This window comes from Rattus rattus, chromosome 4 (assembly GCF_011064425.1).
Source record: "Rattus rattus isolate New Zealand chromosome 4, Rrattus_CSIRO_v1, whole genome shotgun sequence".
NCBI lineage: Eukaryota > Metazoa > Chordata > Mammalia > Rodentia > Muridae > Rattus > Rattus rattus.
In genome coordinates, this window is record NC_046157.1 from 53,395,794 (window position 1) to 53,411,279 (window position 15,486).

General features: G+C 46.5%; 1 long non-coding RNA gene across 2 annotated transcripts; it reads left to right on the forward strand.

Annotated features, from left to right (window-relative positions):
* Positions 1-485: 485 nt before the first annotated feature.
* LOC116899001 lies at positions 486-12,713 on the forward strand. 2 transcript variants are annotated; one of them, XR_004387680.1, is made up of 4 exons: positions 486-1,283; positions 9,365-9,433; positions 11,673-11,904; positions 12,502-12,713. It is a non-coding gene; the product is annotated as an uncharacterized LOC116899001 (long non-coding RNA). The 2 variants fall into 2 exon arrangements; XR_004387679.1 differs by lacking the exon at positions 486-1,283 and adding an exon at positions 6,371-6,778.
* Positions 12,714-15,486: the final 2,773 nt, after the last annotated feature.

Here is a 15,486-nt window from a genome sequence, read left to right on the forward strand (position 1 = left end):
AAACCTCAAAGTCCACCTCCAGTGAACGATTCCTCCAATTAAGGCCACACCTCCTGATCCTTTCAAATAGTGCCATTCCCCGGTGACTAAGCTTTCAAAGATAAGAGCATTCAAATATAACAGTAATAATAATAATTATTGTTTAACTTTTCATTGGTTCTTTGTTAATTTATAATGAGCACCTGAATCCTGCTCATCTCCCTCTACCGGTCCTACCTGCCGTTGCTCTTGCCATCTCCCCCTCAAAAGTAAAGAAATCTCATTGTGGAAGCTGTAGCATGTCACAGTGCGTCCCCCAGTCCACACATCTTTGCTTGCAAATTTTCAATGCAGTGTGACTCATTGGTCTGGTACAAGGCCTCTGGCTTCTGCTACTGGATCCTCACCAGGACTTCTTTGGCTATCCTGCTGTTGGCCTGTATCATGGAGATCCTGCAGCTTTGGATCTGTACAACTGGCCCTTTCATGGACTCCAGCAGTTCAGCGATGGGGTAGATGTTGGGGTCGGCCAACTCAAAGCTCTGGACCTGGGCCTGAGCTAGTCAGGCTGCCTGCTCTCCCACACCCACCACAGGGCGAGCTCTGCAGCACTGGCTTCCCTAGCTCACCAGTGCCGAAGCTGGCAGAGGAAAGAACCACCCACACCCATGTCAGCAGGGCCAGCTCCATTGTTCTACCCAGGGGAGGTGCAGGGCCTGCTCTCTCAAGTGCTGTAGGTAGCAGGAGGTGAGGAGGGAGGAGGCCATCTCTTCTTTACACAAATGGTGGCCGTTCTTATTCAAACCTCCACACATAGGAAGAATATCTTGACAGAAGTATATGGTGAGCTCAAACTACTCACTTGGTCATGAGTCAGGATGAGAAAACGGAAGGAAAGAAAGAAGGGCTGAGTGCCCACTGGGTACTGTGATGCTCTTAGCACTGCCTTCTTAAAGTACCCAGCTAGGGACAAGACCTTAAATACACAGGCCTTTGGGGGACACTTATCCGAATTATAGCAATGTATAGTCTCTCTGGGCTTCAAATAAACAGATCCTTTGTTTTTAATGAATTCTATAAAATTCTATAGAAAGACTAAGTGGACCTCATATTGAACAATGCCATTGAGAATTCCTAACTCTCCTTATCAGTTAACATGTATCTTGTAGCTGTCAATCATTTCCCTATTCTTTTCAGTTCCACTGACTTTGAAGTTGAGGAAGGAGGATCACAAGCTCAAGCCCAGACTGGGCATCTTGGGGGTGGTTCAAGATGTAGCTCAATGATCCTGGTTCAGTACTCAAGTACCACACATCTTCACTATATATATATATATATGTGTGTGTGTGTGTGAGTGTGTGTGTGTGTGTGTGTAGTGTGAATTCCTAAACTGTTTATTAAATTATTATTGTCATTATTATTATTATTATCATTATTATTATCATTATCATTATTATTATTATTATTATTATTATTATTATTATTATTGTTTTTGAGATATGATTTCTCTGCCCTGACTGTCCTGGAACTCACTCTGTAGACCAGGCTAGCCTCAACTTAAAGATCCACCTACCTCTGCCCCTCAAGTGCTGGGATTAAAGGCCTGTGCCACCTCATCCAGCTTTCTAAACTCCTAAGAAACTCTTTATAACATTTGATTAAAGCAATTATCCTTTTTGGGTTGTAGCTGTAGCATGGTAGATGGCTTTCATAGTACATGCAAGGCCCTGCATTCAAGTTCTAGTACTGAAGAAGGAAATATTTTATTGGCTTAATAATTTGTATCCGTTTTATGCCTGTTTCCAACATCAAGGAACTAAAGAGGCTTATAATCAAAATACATACATAGCAAGGATAAGAAAGTTGGATACAAAAATGGGAAACTATGGACAGAGGAGAGAAATAATACTATTTAGGTGAATGAAGCTCATGTATTCATTCATCCAAGTCATTCATTCCAATAAACTTGTTGACCTATGTGATAAGTATTTAGATCATTATGGTCAACAAAACGGCATTTGAGTGAAGAAGAAAGCATCAATCATGCATATGGCTACAAAAGAAAACAATAGGACTGGAGAGATGGCTCAGTGGTTAAGAGCAGTGACTGCTCTTCCAGAGGTCCTGAGTTCAAATCCCAGCAACCACATGGTGGCTCACAACCATTTGTAATGAGATCTGATGCCCTCTTCTGGTGTATCTGAAGACAGCTACAGTGAATATAATAAATAAATAAATCTTTAAAAAAAAACAAACAAACAAACAGTAGACTATTCCTAGGTAGACTGATGCTGTAGGGTGAGGTAAGCCAAGACTGACTGATGGTCAAGGAAGCCATCCTAGAAAGATCAACCATGCAGCCCTTAAGGGTCAGCTGATATCAGTCACATGGGAGACACATTGGAAACATGAAAAAAAAAAGGGGGGGTGGCAAGAATGGAGCCCAGGGGAGCCTGGTGATTGACGAGGACCTATGTTTGTGAGGAGGGGTCATTGTTACAGCCTGAATTGTGTCCCCTAGGAAGAGATGCTAGAATCCAAACCCCAGGACCGTAAAATGTGGCCTCATTTGTAGGTAGGCTCTTCGCATAGGTAGCGAAGTTACCATGTGGTCCTTAGAGTGGGATCTAATTCAGTATTGCTTCAGTTCCTATAGAAAATGGGGATTTGGGGCAGAGAGCTGGGCATAGAGAGAATGTCCCATGAGGTAATGTCCATTGACAAGTCAAGGACAGACACTTGGAAAAGGTCCATCTCTCCCAGAAAGAATGGAGTCCAATGTTGTGGAGATCACTCTGACCTGCATAGCAGGGGCAATTTTTGCTATCACAGCACCTTTAAGAGAGACCTGTGCTGGGGTTGGGGATTTAGCTCAGTGGTAGAGCGCTTGCCTAAGAAGCGCAAGGCCCTGGGTCGGCCCCCAGCTCTAAAAAAAAGAACCAAAAAAAAAAAAAAAAAGAGAGAGAGAGAGAGAGAGAGAGAGAGAGAGAGAGAGAGACCTGTGCTGAGAAATGAAAAGCTATGTCACTGACTGGCCGCAGGGGTTGATTTACATCATCAGTCACGTCTAGGGGTTGGGTCTGTGTTTTTTGGCTTTATAAGTCTGCTGCTTTGCCATAAAGTTGAGCCTTGGTCAGAACTTTGCCTTGGCTCCATTCTCCTCTTGTCCCTGTCTTTTAATTTCCAAACTCCCATTCAAGGTACCTACGTTGACTGGTGGTCCCTGGTTGACTACACAATGTCACCTTGATTTTGAACTTGTGTCCAGGGTCATCAGAAAATAAATGTAGGTATTTTAAAGTCACCAATTGTACAGTACTGCATTGTGTGACAGCAAGTTTAAGGAGTTTGCTTTATTTTAGAGACAATGAGGCACCATAAAAGAGTTTCAAGTAGGGAATGAAAGCATTTAATTAATGTCACATAAAACGGTTGCATTAGTTATTGGGTGGATAATGGAATAGTGGACGTTGAAGGGAGTCATTGTTTGCTGTCCTTGAGTAGGGGACACTTCATCTCCTATGGTAAGAGCCTTGACTGAACTCCATGACAAAAGGTAAATTAGTAAGAAAAAAAGTGTAATAATTTTACATAACTGGGGGCTGGAGAGATGGATTGCTCTTCCAGAGTTCTTGAGTTCAATTCTCATCCACCACATGGTGGCTCACAAACATCTGTTATAGGTTCCAATGCCCTCTTCTGGTGTGTCTGAGGACAGCCACAGTGTACTCACAAATAAGTTAAATAAATAAATATTTTTTTTAATTAACTAAATTTTAAGACATGGGAGACTTCAGATCCAAAGACACAAGAGAATTCTTACATTTTTATGCTTAGGTTCAGTGATGTACGGTCATGAGTATGATAGATGTGTGATTGGATAAATGGGGTAGGACCTACTGGGATGAACTGATGCTGAAGGTCTGCCCAGCAACTTCCTCGCTCTCAGTGTAGTGTTGCTTTGTTCAAGGTACAGGATGGGACACTGCCATGTGAGGACGTCATGATCTATTTCCAGGGAGGGGGTAGGCCAGGCCGCCTGTTTATAGTCAATTCTCAGGCAGAAAAGCTGGGAAGCACTAAGTGTGGTGATATATGCCTGTGATCCCTGTACTCATGAGGCAGAGGCAGGAGGATTGTAGTTCAAAGCCTGGGTTCCATAGAAAGGTCTGTGTAAGACTTAGAGGCCACATCTCATTAAAGAAAAAAGGGAAAGGGGTAGGGATAATCTCTTATACACTGTGTGGAAGCATCACCTGTCAATCAAAAGCTGATGGCCTATTAGCAACAGGCAGGAAGTAGAAGGTGGGAGTTCCGGTAGAGGGACTGGAACTCTGGGAGATAGAGGTGGGACATTCACCCTGGACTCTGAGGAAGTTAGACGCGTGAAATTGAGGAGAGTAAGTATCCTTGTGGAAAGCACGGAGTATTTTAAATGGGTTTTGTAAGCTACAAGCTATTGGGAAATAAGCCAAAGCTTATGGCCTAGGCATCTATTCATAAATAAAAAAGGCTCCCGAGTTGTTATTCGGGAACTGGGGTGTGGGTGAAAAAGCCCCAGGGTACAGAAAAGAAGAAAGGGAAAGAGAAAATAGAGAAAGAAAAAGAAGAAGAAGCAACAGAAGAAGAGGAGAGAGTGGCCTTTTGTTTCGATTGTTTTCTTAGTTTCCAAGGGATCATATTTTGGTGTAATGTGTTCTGAGTCCTGACACCCTTAGGGCAAAGCCTTTATGGTGTGTATAATTTTTGTATCAAATTTATGACAACATTTTAAGTTAATATTTTTTATTTTAGGCTAGATCTCATACCCCTACATATATACACACACACACATGCATGCATATATAAAATCTGAGAGCAATTTTAACATGGCCTCTCAGACACAGAGGTACAAACATGTCCTCCTGATTTTCACTGAAACACGCAGCTCTTAATGTTACTACTTCTTGAATCGTTCCCAGGTGAAGATGGGCTTTGAACTACAATCCCCCTGCCTCAGCCTACAGTGAAGATACCCTATCTCCAGAGGTGTTTGGGGCATGAAAAGGACTGGAGGGAGTGGTGAAGCCAGGCAGCCTGCATACAGGCTCCCTCACCTGCAAAGCCTGTGCTCTTTTATCAGCTTCTTCTTGTTGACTAAATCATTGGCCAACACAATTTAAGTGCCTGTCAGTAACTAATCCTCCTTAAGTCATCCATTTTCTTTTAAATGGTTTGATTTCCTTTACTGGTTCCCTGAGTTTTATTACTTCCAGTTATCTGTTTTCTACTTTGAACTTTATATAAAACGAAACCCTTAGGCTTTCAGAAAGTTTGCCAGAGGAATAGGGTGAACTCCCAAGTACGCCCGCCCTGCACTCAGGCGTTTGAAAGGTGATCATTCACGTCATGTGCTCGTGTGTTCTAGGCCATTTGAGAACGGGTTCCATCTATTCTTTCTCGACTCGAAATTTTTATTCTCTTTTTTGTTCTGAAGAGTCTTCTCTACTCAGGTACTGTGCTTCAATCAGTTTTAAAATTGCCAGTTTGGTTGGTTTCAGGCCAACTAGCATGACATTTAAAGTTTCTATCCCTTAGCATTTAACTAGTACTTTTAAGATTGCATAATTTTGTTGCCTTTTTGAAATTTTATTGTTAAGAAGATTAGGAGAGCCATGGAGTTGACCTGTCTGACCATACTGGTCTTTGTGTACGTTTTTATGTCTCATTCTTCATAAATGCTAAAATTAGTTACTTGGTATTTTGTTTGGGCTTGTATATGTGTGTGTGTGTGTGTGTGTGTGTGTGTGTGTATACTTATATGTGTATATACACACATACACACACATATATACACATACATATAAATATATATGTATATATAAGTATATATATGTATATATACACACACACATATATATACATACATATAAATATATATATGTATATATAAGTATATATATGTATATATACATACACACACACACACACACACATATATATATATATATATATGTTCATTTGTGTATGGGGTATGTGAGAGTGTGTGCATGCTGAGATCAGGGGTCAACTTCACATGTCTTCATCAATTGCTCCCTTATATGAGACAGTGTCTCTCACTGACCAGGAGTCTGTGTTTTTCTTTCCTTTGAACAATACTTTATCTGATCCTGTCATTTTAACCCATTCTATGCAGGTTAAACTATTTCCTGCGCTCTTCCTAATCAAGAAAATTCTGATTGTAATTATGGGCAGTCAGAGAAGTTGTTTTGCCACATGGAAGGAATGTGACCGAACTTTCTAGAGGAGTCACCTTCCAATGGCGCACTCATTTATGATTTCTATCTCCTTTAGAAGCACAGGAGTGGAAGGGACGACTGTAGAAGGAAGACTGACAATAAGCCCCGCCGCTTGTCTGTCATTAGCTGAGATCAGCAAACGCCCAGCATGCTACAGCGCATGGCAGGTCTGTGTGGTACCCAGTCTCTCTGGGAAGCTACAAATGAAGAAACTGAGGCTTAGATCAGTTGTCCCAAAGTGGAGGATCTGGAATTCAAGTCCATGTCTTTGAGTCCCTTGTTCTATGACCTGTAGTTGCTTCTGTATGGTCTCTTGGCGCCATCCTGTTTCCACGTTTGAAAAGAAGGCCTTCTGTTCTCTTTCAGAACTATCGAAGAAAAGACAGACTCATTTCACCATGAGCAAAGTCCAGCAAGGGAATGGGACAATCTCAGCCAATAAAAAAAAAACTGTAATCCTGGCAAGAGATGCTCAGCTCTGCTCACCCCTCATCTGAAGACTGTCCTTTTCGTGCTCAGTGGTAACAGGCCTGCTAATGACTTCCTGGGCCAAAGCACCTGCCGGTTTCCCACCACCCTTTCTTCACCCTGTGTTCTCCCTGTGTGTGTCTCAGTTGAGATTGAAGTCAGGAACAGGGCCCTTGAGCAGGTTGGTGACTTTAGGCACAGCCCTCTACTTCTCCAGAAGTCAGCTTGACTGAAGGGTGAGTGGACACGTGGCAGCAGGGGCCCCTCAGTGGGCAGCAGCGCATACAGAAAGCATGGAGAGATGTGTCTGAGGCAGGGTAGATCTTCTTGGCGAGAGGGTCTACTGTGGGAGGGTGGTGCCGATGTGGACCTTGCGCACTCCCAGCCTTGTGCTGGGCAGATGGTGCTGCCATGGAGACGCTTGCTGTGCTGCCATGAGAACTAGAGTTCAGAACCCCAACGCTCACACAAAAAGCTTCGTGTGGTGGTGTGGACTTGCTGTCCTGATGTCGGGAGGAGGTGGGAGGAGCCTGCGAGCTCATCAGACAGTCTAACCAGTAAGTAAATTCTGAGTTCCATGAGAGACTCTGCCTTAAAAAAGAGTGGAGATTCACAGAGGAGGTGCCTCACGTCAACCTCCAGCCTCTGCACATACACACGCACACACACACAATCACACACACACACACAATCACACACACACGCACACATGCACACACTCACACACACTCACACACACACAATCACACTCACACACACACATACACACACGCACACACACACAATCACACACACACACACACAATCACACACACACACACACACAACACACACACGCACACATGCACACACTCACACACACTCACACACACACAATCACACTCACACACACACATACACACACGCACACACACACAATCACACACGCTCTTCCCCCAACCCCCTAGCCACATGCACACACTTAGCTGCCCAGGTTAGCAGAGCCTCCAGAGGTTGATACTCAGGACGGGGGTTATTTATTTTGGGTCTAATCTCAAATTCCCCTTAACTGGCTCCATGACAAAGGGAACCGCTCAGCTCTGTGCAGCTCACCACGGAACCACCTGTGATACAGAATCAAGGCAAGGAATGAGCAGAAGCCACAGAAAATAATGATTCTTCTTCCTTGTGTGAAAAATGCAAGCTGGTGTTCATGCCTACCAAACCCAGGGAGCCTCTTCCAGTCCTGATAATGGCTTTATTTTATGTTACTTGTGTAGGCATTTTTACCTGCCCATATATGTGTGTACCCTATACATGTCTGGTGCCTAGGGAGGGCAGAAGAGGGTGCTGATCCTTAAAACTCGCAGATGGTTGTGAGCTGTCATTTGGGTGCTGAGAACTGAACCTGGGTCCTCTTCAAGAATGACAAGGGCTCTCCATGCTGGGTTGCCTCTCCAGCCTGATGACTTATCCCTCAATAACAATGGTTATTTAACTGTATTCCCACACTGCGGCCTGCCCTGAGCATCTGGTGTAAATTAGTCCATTTAATCTTCTTGATGATGTTCTGATGTAAAGAAACTGATGAGTTAAGTTAACTGGCCCAGGATCACCAAGCGGGGTGTGTGTGTGTGTGTGTGTGTGTGTGTGTGTGTGTGTGTGTGTGTGTACGAGTCTCTGCCTTTTACCTTGATAGGCTTGGCTTTCACAGTCTGGGCAGAGTCAAGAAAGGACAACAGCTAAAGAGTGCAGCGGAGCTCCAAAGCAGGCATCAAGCCTCCCTGCATACCATCATGGCTGGCTCACTGAGCTGCCTCCCACAGGGGCTCGGGGAGGGCAGCTGGCTTGCTGCCTTGCTAGGTGGGGTTTACCGAGCACCTTCACACACATTCAAGTGCACTTGGCCCTGACGCGGTCGAAAGTGCTCAGCTCCATGTGGGAGCCTGGATGGACCACTGAGGATGTGTGTGACACAGCACATGCCTGGTAGACGTGTTAGAACGCCTGTTGCTTTCAGAGGACGTCTTTAAAAAGATAATGATAGGGGGTTGGGGATTTAGCTCAGTGGTAGAGCGCTTGTCTAGCAAGCGCAAGGCCCTGGGTTCGGTCCTCAGCTCAAAAAAAAAAAAAGATAATGATAGAACAAAACCTAAAAATCAAACAAAAATCTATTACTGGGAAACTAACTTAGGTAGATAATTGAGTGTGCCCAGTTATAGCAACATAAAGTAATGGTTAATGTCACCTCCAGTTACTGCCAGTGTTCAGCATCCAGTCCGTAAGGCTCACCTCTGTGTGCTAACGCTTGTGCTCTCCCCTCCTCCTTTCCCTCTCCCTCTCCCTCCCCTCCCCCCTCCCCTGTTTTTTTCCTCTCATCTTTTTTTTTTTTTTTTTTTTTTTTTGTTTCTTTGAGACAGGATCTTGCTCTATCGCCCTGATTGGCCTCCAACTCAATCCTCCTGTCTCAGCCTCCTGAGTAGCTCATTACTGCAGCCTTTAAGTAAACAGGAGAGGAGAGACTGGGCTTTTTAAAATCAGCATTTTTCTTCCTCATTCTTCTCTGTGAACAGGCGTCCTTCTTCCTATCCTGTCTTCTTCTCCGTCCCTTCTTCTTTCTCCTCTCCCGTCCTTAATTCTTCCTTTCCTCTCTGTTTCAGGTAGACTTTCACGCTGGTGATTGGCAAGGAACCTCAGAGAGAGGTGGGGCCAGCTGCAAAGAACTCTGGGTAAGCCATCTCTAAACAACTCGGTGAGGAGACATCTGGACCGCTCCCTTGCCTCTCTCCACAGACAAGTGGGGAACCTCCCGAGGACCCCAGTGTGTGTGACCAACCAGCCAGTCCTTCTTGACTCCCAAGTGGCCCTATCCTAGACCCCAAGACCTCTTGGTAGGCTATGGGATGGGCGAATTCTCCGCGGGACCCAGTCTTATTGGTGGGGGTCCCAGGGCAGAGCAGGAACCGTCTGTTTCTGTTTTAATTGTAATCTACAAAGCAGGCTGCCCCCACGGTCACCTTCTCCTCTGCTCAAGTAGGGAAACACAATGTCCCCATCTTGGTCACCACAGACAAGGGTACTTTCTCCGAGGGCGCTGTGAATTGGCAATGGCTGCACCCCTGACAGCCGGGAGGGAGGTGATTATCCGAGGCAGATGAGAGCCATTATCAAATGGAGTGTGCCATCCTCAGAGTGCAAATATTTTCCCTGACCATAATACCCTCTTAAGGAGACCTCAAGTGGCCCAGCTTGTCCCCAGCACTCCCAGCCACACCACTGACGTTTTATTCAGCGTCTGCTGGCATTTGCAGGGAGGAGAGGGCAAGAGAGAGGCAGGACCTGAGAGCATCCCAAGAGATCTTGGCCCTTGTGGCCTATTGTACTTTATCTTCAAGACAAAGACACCCCCGGGCCTTTCTTAGCGAGCCGCTTAAGCTTCATCGATAAATCAGAGTCTAGACAAAGCCCTTGAGTTGTGGGCTGGGACTCTCCGAAGGCCTTCTCCATAGAAGCTCTTCTGAGGATGTGTAGGATATGAGAGATTTTTTTTTTTAACTGAAAACATTTTGTTTTCCTTCTCCCCGCCCATGCTCTTTGTCACTCCCGTCCTTTCTGCTCAGCTCCTGTGTGGAATAGAAGATGCATTTGTAGCCTGAATCAGGGGGATTGTCTCCACCATCGGACCATTCGCGCTTGCCCCTCCCCTGTTGTAAAACACAAGCAGGCCAGGAACAGCGGCCCCATTGTGTGGCGCCCATACCACCCAGATTTCACCTCCGTCTTTGCCGGGCCCCCTTTTTGTTTCCAGTCAAAAGAAAGCATTTGCTCAGGGGAGGGGGTGGTGTTTCTATTGCTTCCACGAACAGGGAGGTTAAAGGAAAGATTGATGGGAGAAACTCTACCTAGAAAACTGGGATCCGTTGCTTGCCGGCCAAGGCCAGTTGCTTCATTGTCCCGGGGCCATGTTTTTTGTTAATTATCTCTCACTCTCTCCTTTTATCGAGTAGAAAAGTAGCAAAGGAGGGAGAAAGGAAGAGGATATAGAGGTCAGAGGTCCCTGTGGGCCACCTAGGTGCTCCATCTGACACAGGGGGAGGGTAGGGATGGGGGCGAGGCTCGCAAAGTTGGGTCGGAGGCAATTGGCAATCATCTAAATAATAACGAACCTGATCCTATTATTTATGGTGAAATTTCCCGCCCTCTCTCTACCTCCCAGTCTTTATCCCCTTCCCAGATCCAGTCTCCTGTTTGTGGCCTACACACACACAGACAGAGACAGAGACACACAGAGAGACAGAGTTAGTTTATACTTACCTATGTTTAAGCTCCACAGACTATAAGGGTGACTTTGGGAAGAGGGGAGAGTAAAGGAGGGAGCGCACAAGAGAAAGACCAAGACAAGTCGCCCCAAACAAGAACATGTTGTCAAGGAAATAAGCCTTGGGGAGGGCAGGCATGAACCCACAGCTGCTGGATTTGGCCAGCCTCGGATGTTGGTGGGAACGACAATGGTCCTTCGTGGCAGTGCCCCAGCTCCCAACATAAATAGGACTCAGCCTGAAAAGGGAGGAACTGGAACAAAACCTTTCCTTGGGTACCACTGGCAGAGAAATAACATCGATTTCAGCTCGGCTGGGGGAGCCAAAGAATCTCCCTGTTTCCCCACATGAGCAAAGACAAGTTCATAACCAGCCAACAAAGTGCCTTTGAGATGCAGCTGCAGACCATGAACACACGGCCTTTTTCCACCCAGAGAGACAACCTTGTCTTGACCAGAAAGAAGGTAGCAAAGGAAAAAAAAAAAGCACAGCTATTGAAACCCCACAAGATGGGGTAGAAGAAAGGGAGGGAAGCTGGGGAGGGCTGATGAGGCGGGGGCGGGGGGGAGAGAAACCCGTGGATCTTGGCAGATGCCAGAGATAAGCTTTAGCTTCACCTAGTATAACACAACCGTCTTTGCCTTTCCAGGAGGCCGGAGATGAATGGCCGCACAGATTCCACAGAGAGGGTCTGCGCGCTGGCAGCTGGTGGCCAAAGGCTGCCGTCTGGCCAGGAAGGAAGGCCACTGGGCAAGCCCCGGTCTCCAGGTACCCCCTGGTATCTTGGCTCCCTGCACCTCCCAGGATGAGGCAGCTGCTGCCACTTCTCTTGCCAGGAGGTCAGAGCCAGGCTCCCCCAAAGCCAGTGACATGTTCTCACGGTGAGCATTTGGGGATGAGTAAACGCTAGCCATAAACGGAGCAAGTCTAATGTCTGCAGGTCAGAAGACTGTGGGAGTATGAATGGAAGAACAGATGTGAATGTAAATGCTTATTTGAAGGAAGGAAAGGGATTATGACAAATGCACGTGGTCAGTGTAATTCAGAAATAACGTGTATGGGGCTGTGTATGATTGCTGCGCTGGTAAAGTGCTTGCCGCATATGCACGAAAACCTGAGTCCAAGTCCCCAGCCCTTATTTAAAAACAAAAACAAAACCCCAGAACTAAAAGTCTGAATACCAGCGAGTGTGTAATGTCAGCCCTGAGCAGGTGGACAGGCAGTCCCTGGCACTCACTGTCCTGCCAGCCGAGGTGAGTGGCAAGTTCCAAGTTCCATGAGAGAAGTTTTCTGGGGGTGGGATTGGGGACAAAAAGTTGAGGAAGACACCTGGCCAGCCTCTGGCCTCCACATGCATGTGCACAGGTACACGCTCAGCACAAACACCCACAACGCATGAACAAGTGTGCGTCTTCTAACTAGCTGTATCATGGTGTTATTTTCTTTGCCTTACCTGTGTGTGCTTCCCACCTGAGAAGCCCTCCAGCCCTGCAGCTCGTCCCTTGCCGGAGACTCTGAACAGAAGCTCTGTGAGCGGTCTGTGTGCCTCTGTGACTAGCAGAAACTGTGATATAAAGACATTGCTTCCCTCACACTGGAAGTCCCAGGGTACTAACCTCGCCGTGTTCAGCTGTCTTTGGGCCAAATGCACTTTGTCAGTCTTTACTCACAGACGCCAGATGTGGGAAAGAGGAAGTTGAAGCTCGAGCCACCAGCTGGTCATCTCGATGGACTACGGTTAGAACGTTTAACAAAACAATTTTCTCAGAACCATCTGAGCGTGTGAACAAGCATGCAGGGCCTTTCCCAGCCTCAGGAAGGGGAGTACAAACGAGTCCTTTATACGTAGAATTTTAAGATTGATATCAATTAGCCGTGTGGTTCACTTGTCCCCATCAGTACCTGCAGATCTAGCTCTTGAATCCGTCTAATAGCCTCCCGACTGTCTTCGGGGAGCAATCCCTTAGGCCTCACTGGGACACTTCCTCGTTGTTTGAGATAGGATCTCATCATGTAACTCTAGCTGGTTTGGAACTCATTGTGTAGACCAGGCTAGCCTTGAACTCTGAGAGATCTGCCTGTTTCTGCCTCCTGAGGTTTGAGATTCAAAGCATGTGACACCATGGCCAGCCCACAGTAGGACATCTTTAACCCTCTGCACTATTCAGGATGCCTTCAGGATGTCCAAGTCAATGTGATAGCATCAGTCGGTCACTAGCTCCCCACTGTTCTCTAAATATGCCCCTCCCCCACACCACATGAGCCCAAGAATGGGACACCAGGCCTGACACCAAAATTAACCAGCTTATTAGAGAGAGAGACAGACAAAAGGAGGGGAAGAGAGAGAGGCAGGGGGAGGGAGAGAGAAAGGTACCCTCCCCCACAACTGTCCTTTGGGTCAGTCACAGAGCCTGTTCCACCGAAATGGGTTTTTTTGGTCATGCCTACAAAGGCCTTTCCCATAGTGCCTTGCAACTATCCACCCTTAACACTCTTACCCACAATCCCCTGTGGGGCCAGGGAGTCATGAGATAGGGAAGCAGTCCCAAGGCAAGAGTGGGGTCGAGGTATGTCAGGCACACATAGCCCTGTACTGCCACCAGAGGCAGTCACATAGCCTGGTAGCCTGTTTAAGCTGCCTGTCCCCTTATAAGGTCATGTCTAGCAGCACCTGGAATTCCTCCTTATGTGAATGAGGCATCCCTAGCACCCTGGTCCCAGCCAATGATGTACACTCACTCCAAAAGCCCCTACTCATGCCCCAAAGGGTTAAATAGCCTTTGTTCCCCCATTAAATTGAGCTGTCTCACTGAAGCTGCCTCCTGAGAGTCTTACCACCACCACCCGAGGTTTCTTAGCTCGAGCCAGTCCCCCTCTTCCTGTCAGGATCTACCTGCTGTGATGGCAGGCCACAGGCCTGTGAGAGAGAAGCAGAATCTGATAGCAAGCCAAATAGGCATGCAGAGTGTTGTTGAGTAAGTGTGTGCAGTGAGTGGCATTGAGTCCTGTTAGGGTGACTGTTGGCCATAGTCTCTCAGATCTGATGGTAAATCCACTCCTTTACTTGTCTGATGAGCCCAAGCTTCAGACTTCTTCCTCTGTCCCACGAATTCTCTAATGAGCATTGATAGGAGGTAGGGAGCTAACGTTTGCACTTTCTGGTTATACCTTTCCACCATCAACTGGTAATTTTCATATGAGAGCTACAATACCAAGGATAGCCCTCCTGAAGTGGGGGACTGAGGACAGAGTGGGCACCCATCCTAACAGAGTGGATTTCCTCCTATATAGTGTAGAGAGAGTTTTGGTTTGTTTAAAACCAAGTTATGTGAGTATGTTTTTGTGTTAAGGTTCCCAGGTGTGGGATATGGGGCTACTTCAGACTGCCCATAGCAGCTGACTATGATTTGTCCCGTGCTCTGGCCGGGGCGAGATTCTGCCCTAAGAAAATAGTTTATGAATTCCAGAGATTCTTGAGAGTGTATAAAAATGACCTGAGAGGTTGCAGTGGCTGCTCCCCTGCTGCTGCTGCTTTTGTTGTTGCTGCTGCTTACTGGTTGGAGACACCCTGACAGTGAAGATTGGACTTGCCCCAAGGAACTCGATACCTCTGATCAGCAGGAAGCAGTCTTATGGTTTCCTCTCTACCTAGTGTTGGGGAGTTGGAAGGGATAAGGATGGAGAAGGAAAAGAACTTAATAAAGTAGCCAAAAAAGCATGGATTCAGGATGGTGTGGTGCTTGTGCAGCACCAGTGCATTTCTCTTAGACCTTCTGCAGCATGAACTGCATGCTTTATCTACACGCCACAAACAGGGCTGAGAGGATGACCTTCAACAAAATGTTTGCCATGCAGGCATGAGAACCTTAGCTCATCCCCAACAACCATGGAAATCCCAGCATGGTAGTGTACATCTCCAACCCCAGAGGGTATGAGGGGTAATAGGAGACAGTTGCCAGGCAGTACAACCAAAGCATCAGCTCCGGATTCAGTGAGAGACCCTGACTAAAATAAGAGAGAGAGTACTGGAAGAAGGGAGCCAACCTTAACCTCTGTTCTCCATGTGTATGCATTTGGGCAAGCGCCTGCACACACACACAAGTGCACACCATCACCACTGCACCCAACCAAATTGCTGTATACGACTCCATGGTAACCCACCTTACTGACTTTACAGATTAGATGACGGAAATCCAAGGCATGGTGTTGAGAAAAAATGATACCGCAGCTGGGCTGGTTGTAACGAGTCGCAGATACAATTGTTCTCACTTTATCGCGCCATCTACAAAGTCCATCGGCAGGCACGGCACCCATCTGCCTGTGCAGTGTCTCCAGGAAGCAGCCATGCCAGGTCGTGCCCCCTTTGGTGTTACTTTTACTCTCTCCTCTTTTCTCTCGCTGTTCTTGAGAGTTTGAGGCACAGAGGGAAAACGACTGAAATAATTGGATGTTTCTCTAAGAGG